The following is an 11,124-nucleotide window of genomic DNA, read 5'->3' on the forward strand; positions in this document are numbered from 1 at the left end:
CAGGCTACAGTGGGGGTAGGCTCTCTCCCAGCATGCTATGCTCGTTTCAGTTTGATTAAAATTGTGAATTACACAGAGTTGCCCAAGTATATGCTCATTGTTGGCCTTTTTCTTCCAACTACCCATTACTCAAGCTTTCTGAGTCAAATGTGGCCACATATAAAGTCTTACCTTTTGACCCTTGAAACTGTTTGTGGGTTTTTCCAGTGATTATTCTTAGAAACACTGTAGGCGACAATATTCAAACCAGTACTGTGTTTGTGCTCACACATATAGTTAGGTCCATAAATATTGTTACTCATTTTGTTTCTGTACATTACCACAATGAATTTTAAATGAAACAATTCAGATACAGTTGAAGTGCAGAATTTCAGCTTTAATTCAGTGAGTTGAACAAGAATATTGCATAAAAATGTGAGGAACTAAAGCATTTTTTAAATACAATCCCTTCATTTCAGGGTCTCAAAAGTAATTGGACAAATTAAACAACTGAAAATAAAATATTCCTTTTTCTAATACTTTGCTGGCAATGACTGCCTGAAGTCTTGAAGTCATGGACATCACCAGACGCTGGGTTTCCTCCTTTTTAATGCTCTGCCAGGCCTTTACTGCAGCATTTTTCAGTTGCTGTTTGTTTGTGGGCCTTTCTGTCAGAAGTTTAGTCTTCAACAACTGAAATGCATGCTCAATTGGGTCGACATCAGGTGACTGACTTGACCTTTCAAGAATATTCCAGTTCTTTGCTTTAATAAACTCCTGGGTTGCTTTGACTGTATGTTTTGGGTCATTGTCCATCTGTATTATGAAATGCCGCCCAATCAATTTGGCTGAATTAACTGGATTTGAGCAGATAGTATGTCTCTGAACACCTCAGAATTCATCTGGCTGCTTCTGTCCTGTGTCACATCATCAATAAACACTAGTGACCCAGTGCCACTGGCAGCCGTGCATGCCCAAGCCATCACGCTGCCTCTGCAGTGTTTTACAGATGATGTGGTATGCTTTGGATCATGAGCTGTGCCACGCCTTCTCCATACTTTTTTCTTGTCATTATTCTAGTAGAGGTTGATTTTGGTTTCATCTGTCCAAAGAATGTTCTTCCACAACTGTGCTGGCTTTTTCAGATGTTTTTTTTAGCAAAGTCCAATCTAGCCTTTCTATTCTTGAGGCTTATGCACCGTGGAGTGAACCCTCTGTATTTACTTTCATGCAGTCTTCTCTTTATGGCAGACTTGGACATTGATACGCCTACCTCCTGGAGAGTGTTATTCACTTGGTTGGCTGTTGTGAAGGGATTTCTCTTCACCTTTGAAATGATTCTGCGATTATCCCCCACTGTTGTCTTCCGCGGACGTCCAGGTCTTTGTGCGTTGCTGAGTTTACCACGGCTTGATTCTTTCTCAGGATGTACCAAACTGTACATTTTGCCACTCCTAATATTGTAACAATTTCTCAGATGGGTTTTTTCTGTTTTCGCAGCTTAAGGATGGCTTGTTTCACCTGCATGGAGAGCTCCTTTGACCGCATGTAGTCTTCACAGCAAAATCTTCAAAATGCAAGCACCACACCTCAAATCAACTCCAGGCCTTTTATCTGCTTAATTGATGTAACGAAGGAATTGCCCACCTGCCCATGAAATAGCCTTTGATTCAATTGTCCAATTACTTTTAGTCCCTTTTAAAAGAGGGTGGCACATGTTAAGGAGCTGAAACTCCTAAACCCTTCATCCAATTTGAATGTGGATACCTTCAAATGAAAGCTGAAAGTCTGCACGTTGCATCCATGTCCATTATATACAGTAACTATAATTGGAATATGTTTCAGTAAACAGGTAAAAAAAAAAAAACCTGTGTCAGTGTCCAAATATATATGGACCTAACTATTACTCCACACTGTGGAACTCACGGTACGTCAAGGTTCATTTGTTCCATGATGAAATATTGCATACATAAAGTATTCTTATCTGGATTCTTCTGAGACAACACAAACAGACTGCTGAAGAAGTGCAGACCTATGGTGCATAGGCGTCGCACATCATTAAAACACTGTTACACGGTCCGCTGTGGCTCAACAATCATACAAGATTAGGTGAGGACTTGCAGTGAACCCACAGTGAAAAATGGCATCATCATCACCAGTGGCACATCCAGAAACTGTCAGGTGTTTCTTTCTCTTGGCTGTTCTTCAGTCCTGAAGGAAATCACTGATGTCAAGTGAAACCTTACAAATCACATTTAGCCTTTCTTTTTTTAAATTCACTTAGCTTGGGCAATATAGTGGGTAAGTGTCAAGCACGATATCCCTAGAGTCCTGTGTTTCAATCCTAGTACTGCCTAGTGTGCAATGTATGATGAATGTACGATTCAGTATTTTATTGATATATTTTCCACATGTGAGTTTAATATGATATATTATAATGAAAGTAGTACATAATATGCTTTGATACGCTTGTTTAGTCATGCATGTGATATATCGTATCAAAGTCAATATCGTACATACATGCTTTAGGAAAAGTAAATTAAATGTAATGATAAATTATATAGGTTGCGATTATAAAACTGTTAAACAGGTAGATTATAACTATTCATTGTGAGTAAATTAACGCTTTTGTGTAAACCTAGAGGTCAAAGTAGCATATCATTTTAAGCTAATAAAAGCTTAATTCCTGACCAATGGGTTCCAAGATTGTGTTATGCTTCAGTTGCTCTCCACTTGGAATACTTACCAGTATTTGACCAAAAAACGCTAGCCTAACGCATGAGCCTGACTGCACACATTCGGAACATAGGAGCACACTGTCCCAACAGTCAGCGCTGATTGTCTTGCAGTGTAAAAGGGTTTAAGGAGCTGACAGCATTAGTAATGGTGACCTCTGACCATTTGCTTTTGTTGCACCTCATTAAGCAGGGGGAACACATCAGCTAATAGTACTTATTACCCTTTCTGTTATGGCAACTACCAAGCAAATAAGATTCAACTTGCCTCTTGTTACCTAATCTCTCCGTTTGGCCTCTGGCATCATACAAGTGAAGAGTCTCTTTCCTTGGAGAGCTGCACTCCCTGAGACCCAGACGAGCACTGGAACACTTGTCAGGGACCGGCAGTATTGTAACGTGAATGGTGCTGCCTCAATGCAAATTCTTCCACACTCTCAGGCGGCAAAGGCCAGCATTGACTGACTGGTTGTGTTAATTTAGCTGCCTTTCAATCCTACTTGATCCACAGTATTCTGGACCTCAATGGAAAAAGAGTTAGAAACATCTGAAGTGTCAGCAGAAGAATGTGCCATTCAGCCTCGAAGCGACGCACCATTAACAAATGTCAGCCACAGACAACCAGCAGTGTTTAAACAAACCAGGGAGGTAGGATCTACAGTTCACCTCCCTGTCGAGGCTTTTTTGTAAGCCATTGATAACCTTGTGCATTGAGTGGTTTTCTAGGGGAGAGTCGTTTTAACACGGTGGGTGATCCACATCAACAGGAAGCAAACAAGCTGTAGACTGCGAAGCTGAAACTGTGGCTGCTGAACCACAAAAAGGTTGTGGACTTGAGCCCTCTCTCTCAGTCATTCTGCCCAGTGACGAAGCTGCGTGGAGACTTGGGTATAAATTACTCAAGGGGACTGCCCATAGCCTCATCTGCAAAACCCCCACTCTCCCCAGACGGCTGACTCAGATCCATAGGGCCAACAGGGCACTGATTCTGATTCTGATACCAAATCTAAAGATTACAAGATTACAAGGGTCGAGGTGACATAAACGCTTTTCTTATCTCTCTTGATGCTAAACTGGCTCAAAAATTACATTGAAGAATTGACCTATATAATACTTACATATATAAATAAAATACTTTCATCACTGTGTGCTGTGTGCTTGTTTGGTGGCTATTTTCATGGCACAGCTAACACAATTTATCTGTTGAGATTTAGCATTAGTCTCTAAATCCTTCCCAACGTTCACTAGATAGCCTCTAACTTTGTGTGACTGCCATCTGATATTGACAAGGTAGTGTATCATTGGCATTTACAGTTGTTTCAAATACTGCTGCCATTAGAGTCAGGAGTAAACCAAAACAGTAACATAGCAGAACATAAAACCAAAACAAGTGCCTAAATTAAAATCCTCACATTGGGGAGTACTGCAGTGAGATGATAATAGTTTGTCACACTGATTGACAAATTTGCCATTACACATAGTACGTTGACATTCTTTTTAATATAAATCATTTATTGAAGCACTAGTAAAAGATAACATTGTATATAGGCCCTTCATATGTTTAGTATGTCAAACATTTATCAACAGCTAGTAACTACAGCTGTGGAATAAAAACTCAAAAATGTGCACGAGGCACTGTACTTGACTGAAAGTAATGAGTCACTATTCACATCTGCTGTTTGCGCAGAAATAAAAATACAGAAGGACTCATAATTATGACTACTTCACTTGTGTAATGGGTCCAGAGATATTTGCAAGTCATAATTCTCCCAGCAGCAAGTATTCTGTCACTTCCAGTCGTTTTTAATGTATGTGGTGGGTCACATGCTTTGCAAAGGTCATGCCAGGCCATAAATGTTGTCAGCCTCAGACAGTGAGCAACAGTAATAGATGAGAGGTTAGAGGGCCGTGTCGTGTGACACATTGGCTACATCGGTGACAGCACATGAGCCTGAGTCTATCACATGTAATGAGAGTGGTGGAAGGGCAGCTCTGTATGCAAAGCTGTGTGGAGACATGCAGGAGATGAGTGAGTGACAGAGCCACGATGTGACTGGTCTAACAACTTCCTATTGTTCCCCTGTCACTGATAACCCCCGGTGACCCAGGCCAAAGGAAGGAAGGCCATGGCTCAGTTTGGGGTGGTGGGGTTGTCAGCTCTTTGTCCTCAGATAACTTATTAACCCACGAAGTCCGCCGGGAGAAGAATGATTTCTCACATGGTTCTCCGCATGGTTAACTCAGAGTAAACAGCTTTTCAGGAGTTTGTCGGCAAAAAACACAGACAGAGACAAGGAAGGAAGAATATTATTTGGTAACCAAGGAAAGTGAACACAATCCTGCCAGGATGAAAGAAACCTTGTTTTATTCAATGCAAGCCTCACTGAAATAATCTCAAAAGTAGCCATAAACAAAGGGACCGACATGCTAGAAAACTAGAAAGCTTGACGCTACATTGATAACATTAAATAGCTGAGAGATCTTACATACATCTGAAACAAAAAGTTCATGTCAGAAGTTTCTGAAATGAATCACATTTTGAAAAATGTAAACATATAATAATTGTTAATGAACTATATTATAATATCATAATAATGAATGGGTCAGGGGGAGGCATGGAAAATTACCAGCTTAAAAGAGCGAACGCATGTTGGACATAACTTTGATTTGATGTACTGTATGTACAACTGTTGTAGCACCCCATTATGTTTTTTGAGGCATAAAGGGAATAGTGCTGGCTGTCTTTCACTAATGTACCCAGTTGATGAGGGCTTCAGGGCTGTATGTGGTCCCAAACCAGAGACATATGGCTGCTGCACTGCGTCTGCAGCCTTAGTTGTGCACTGTATTGCATTTCTTATGTCAAGGTCTCAGTTGGCTTGCTTTACAATCATTTTAGCTATTTCACTTCAGGTGAAGAAGTGTTGAAAAACTAGCTTGTGATTTATGTGCAAAGAGTCAGATTGCCTCTGGGCTTGAAAATTAAAGAACCATTTTACCAAGTATGTGAAGGTCTAAAAATACCTTGAACCAGCTAATGTGTACAATGATTTGGTTGTGTTCATAATGGTGAGCATGAAAGAACAAACGTATCAGTAAATGTAGCTATGAGGATGATGCACACGATGAAAATATCTTTTGTGCAGCTGTATGTTTTAATAACTGTCACTAAGCAGTGTCCTAACAAAACAAATGTGAAAAATGCCTATATTCATCATGTTGATTTTAAGCCAATATCTTTATATTTCAGTGTTAAAGTGCTCTGGTGGCATTACTTTATTTTATTACATTCTATACATTATATTAAGTTACAGCCTTTAACTATATGTATGATAGGGGAATTGCATTATGTTTATACTGTAAGAAATAGTTGGTTACACAGAGCAAACACATTGGGCTGTCATTTGGCACACAAAATCATGTTTTACAGAAAACGACTCATATTTGTTCAGGTGTAATGCAAAATGAATATTAAACACACAACCTGTTTTCCCTATTTGCAGAGGTAAAACATACTTATGGAAGTAACCTGCACAATTTTTAGATAGTTTACTTGATCTCTTTACTAAATATTCTAAGACTACGTTTAACGTAATTTCCTTTATCTGTCAGTTACAGAAAGTTGTTACTTTGTAGATTGCGCTGCACAAGGATCAGTTTGAGTGCAATACCTCGGCTCAGCTCAAAGATTTGGAGTAAAAATGGCCTACAAAGATGATGCATTGTAAAAGACTAAACACTATATTAATATATTACGTCATTAAAATTAGCTCCAGTTTGTCCGGATTCAATGCATAATATTACTCATCAATTTCTTAGTATACTACCTTACTTGCTGCTGACTAAGAACATGTTCGTGTTTACAAGTAACTTAGTGTTACTTAACAGTGGTATGCTACCTTTATCCAAGCACTTCTTATATCCTAGTAGTTGAAAGCTTATGTGGAAACTTTGGGATGTTGACTCGTTTTGGTTGGCGGTGGTCGCCATCTTGTGGATGAAAGGAAATGCTGCACTCGACTTCGTCCCACGACAAGCAAAGCAGTTCAAGTAAGTTCTATTATTCAAGGTTTTTAAGGCAGTAGCGATCTTTAGTTTAGCATAGCGCACGTTTGTCTCATTTGTGTGTCAAAAATAAATATAATGCAAGATCGTGTCGCAAAACACGAGCTATTTTGCAATATTGAAACCAGAGTAGTTTTAAATGGGCCTGTGGCAGTAAACAGGCGAAATGAACTGACCTGGGTTTTTTTGTATTCTTAAACACAGGTCGGCAGTGTCGTTACAGTGGCCTGGAGGTGAAGTCTAAATTCTGCAGAGTCGACGTGCTGGATTTTGACATGGCCCCCAAACAGCTCGTGCACTGATACCTCTGTGTTGTCGGTGACATTTGAGGTGAGGACAATAGCGTTTTGTTAGAGCTCCTGATCAAATCTCCCCATTGTCACGATGCATAATCCTCCTGAAGGCCTGCAGGCGCTTTGAGCGTCACACACTGAGGTGAGGATAAACCATGGGATAAACCAGCAGGCCACAGGTGCAACCATTTCAAATGCAGGACAAGACTAGTACCTGGTATTTGAAACAGGCAATTGCCACATTAAAGAGCACGTTTGCTCGTGCACCAGTAATCAACACAACTAACTTATGTTAAACTGATGCAGATAGGCATAACACAGTGCCTTCAGGGGAAAAAAAACATACATGGTTTGTTAATATTTAATCACTAAATGAAGGTATCTTACCCACCCTTTGATTGAAGATCATTGGATAACATATCTATTTCCTATAAACTGTAGTCTTCCATAAGAACAAATGTGTAGGAAATCCTTTTACAACACATCTGTACATAAAAAATATGTGTAAGTGTTTGAGCATCATGACATTGGATACAAAAGGTTAAATGTCCAGTAGGCTTATGTCATATTCACAGAAGGCAAATCAGTGATCATTTACCATGTTTTAAATGTTGCAAGGGGAAAAAACGTGTTTTTCATATAATGAACCAACATTCCTTACCTTAATGTTTTTCCATTTTGTTTCTGATACTGCAACTAATTTCTACTGGAAAAGAAAAGTTACAGAAAGGTGTAACACCCTTTTAACAGTTTTTCTAAAACAATGTCTACTAACTTAGCTGGAAAATGATAACTTTTATGTTTCTAAACTCAGTCTAGTTTTTAATCATTAGTTCATTCTTTTATACCTTAATATTGTGTATTGGAATTACTTTCACTCATTATCTCACATTTTTTAAACTCTTTTCTCACTCGTCAAGGAGTCCGACATCAACCTGTGTGGCATTTGTAAATTGCTAAACAACCTTTCTAAACACTCCCGTAAGATCCATAATAGGAATCTTTGTCTACGGTTTTCTGTTTTTCTACCCTTTATTTGCTATAATTAAGACTTTGCACCCCTGTTTCACACATAAGCGATGCCACAAAGCAAGATGGCTTGGTAACGGGACCAAACACAAACTCCTCTCTGTTTAAACATCATGTCACTGAGCTGCTGCTGAATGTGTCTGTTTACTGGGCTTTGTTTAATTGACGCTGAATTGCCGGGGCTGACATGGTAAACAATTAGGGTGAAATTCTGTCGCTTTAGCCACTGTGAAACAACCCAAATAGATTCCAATCTTAACTCCCAAGACCTGACTCATAAGAGCCTAATCCTGTTGATGGAAACAGAATCCCACCCGTGTCAAAACGGCCCGCTGCCCCAGGTGCAGGAGCCACACAAGCCCTGGCTTGTCTCCCTTTATCACAGCTGATGAATTGAGAGGGCCCTCTTGGGCACACAGCCCGCGCTGTGGTTTGGCTAATTAGAGGGTCTGTTTTCTCATAAATATCTATAGTGATGAAAATTAGGCAAATAAAGGCTTTAGCTACAGCCTGGGAAAGTGTTGGATGCAAATTCTGACTGTAGAGTGACAGTTTGAGTAAAGTCTTTGTGATATTTTACTTCACAAATGCAATAATTTCCAAAGATTCATCATTTACGTTCTGTGATTCTTATAGTTTAACATGATGCAAAAAGTGTGACTTTTGATGTGAAAATGTTTTTGTTCACAAAACGGTGTTGTAGATAACATAATGTTAGTTTTTGTTTTCTACACTGCCAATGTGACCCGTCATTGTAATTCAATACATTCAACTGCAGTTAAGGCACATTAGGCATCTGTTAAGTACACTTTAACAGTTGATAATGAGATCAGGACTGATAGGTTATCTTTGTATCTTTTAGTGTCAGTGACATTTTCACAGCATGGATGGACCCGTAATCACATTGTCTTTATTAAGTCTTACTGATAGCTGTAAACAAAGGCTCAAGACCTCCTCAGATAAGCTGTCCTCCCTAATGGTGCATCTCACATTCAAGCAGAAGGTAAGCCTGGTTTTTAGCCTGACATCTGTGCCATAATTTCAGTTTCCCAAGATTTTAAGTCTCAATGGTCACCAGATTGTTCTTTTGTTAAACTTAAAGGAAAATTGTAAAACAATGAATTAAACTTGCATATCAGGATAATTGACCCGTTTTGACATATCAACTGCAAAACAGACAGGAGGAAAATCGCAAATTAAGCATAAGTAAAAATTAGCTGGAAAGCAAAGTCAAATAAAACATGAATCCTTTTATAATAGAAGTTAATTCTCCAAAAAAAAACAACCCTAAGAGGTGTTATGAGTTTGATCTACAGTATTCTGTTTTACTCGACTCTTGGTTGCTTCTTTTTAATAAGGATTTTTTTAAAAAGAGTTTAGAGTTGGAAATAAAAGCTTTGTAATTCATTCATTTGTGGTTGGGTTGCTTTGTCGTAAACACAAATAAATTGACCCTAAACTCTGACATAGCGTGTTAAATGGACCCTACATTCTGCTAAAAAGCTGTAGGGCATCTGGGCCAAAATCTATGAATTAACATCTGCTGAACATTAACAGTTCCAGATCTGGGATCTTATTCTAGTGAAAGATCATTTTGTCAACGACATACCAACTTTTACAGTTAAAAACCAGTTTAAAATCGACTATGAGTTTACTTATACAGTACATTTACTAACAGGTTCCAAAATCTATAAGTTCTCCCAAAAGAATTAAGATAAATAAACTGCTATACACGCCATCTCCTATTTTACAGAAAAGTCCATTCTCAGTGTAAGTGAACTACAGACTTTGAGTTTACGCATTACACTTCCAAACTTTGTATGATGTCACCAAGTTATGTTGGTACATCCGCGTGTTAAACATGTCTGAAATTTGAGTTGAGCTCAGAGGACCTTTCCCCTTCAGCAGATGAATGTGAAAACAGCCTTTTAGTGTCAAACCCATTCATCATTCTGCGCTGATGGTCGAATATCAAAGTGAAGTCAGAATCAGAAACACATTTTTGACTGAAGGGAGACTTTCAAAAATAATTTAGCCATTATTTACAATATGTTAATACATAATGAACGTTTTAGATAGTAGAATACATTTTCTCAAATTAAGAATTTATTTTGTTAAAATAATAACATGCACATTTGTCATTTAGGTTAAGGGGAATCACATCAGCCTCACGCGATGCAGCTCTGGTCACGTCCCTCCATCGTTTTGGCTTCTTGCTGCTCCTGGAAATATTCGGTTCACTTTCGTGCCATGACTTCAAAGCAGTGAGGTATCGACTGACTGACACACTTCATATCACCCCCACGCAGAGGGCCTGTTATTGGAGCCTACAGATATAGAGTTAATAAAAAATACCGTAAACAAATAAGTATCACCTAAAACAGTTATATATCAGATTTAAAATATGTACCAAACACAACAATAGCAACATCTTATATACCTTTTATCCAGTTAAGCAGTTTCATAGTGGAGAGTCTATTTAAAGTTGTGAAACATTATGCCTCTGTTGGATATGGTTGCTGTAAGAACGTTGTGGCTATTACGTAATCAGAAGCGTCGCTCTATATTTATCAAATCATGGGACTCACTCGAGGACACGCATCATGGTGCTACTAAGACCACAGACTTTGTATACCTTCACCTCTGCAGGGTCACAACTGAAGCACGACAGGTAAGAAACCTGCATGGATTTACAAGTACATATGCAGACAGCTAGAAATACAGAGAGATAAGATACATAGAGATAAAAACTTCCTGTTGAATTCAGATATTATATTTTATTTAACTTTTGATATTTCCATATTACTGAATAATGAAAATTATTTGTTAATTGCTGCTGTAAAGAGATTTGTATCATATTAGCTAAGATTAGATTAAATCATTTAGTTACATATGAGTGGTATCTTAAATTGGCTTTTTGTCTGTTGATTTTAGTTATCTTGTGCCAGTATTTGATATTCATGCTAGCAACACATTTATTCTAAGATGATTTTAAATGTTATGTTTCAAAAATTACATGAAAG

The sequence above is a fragment of the Eleginops maclovinus genome, chromosome 1, assembly GCF_036324505.1.
Source record: "Eleginops maclovinus isolate JMC-PN-2008 ecotype Puerto Natales chromosome 1, JC_Emac_rtc_rv5, whole genome shotgun sequence".
Taxonomy (NCBI): Eukaryota; Metazoa; Chordata; class Actinopteri; order Perciformes; family Eleginopidae; genus Eleginops; species Eleginops maclovinus.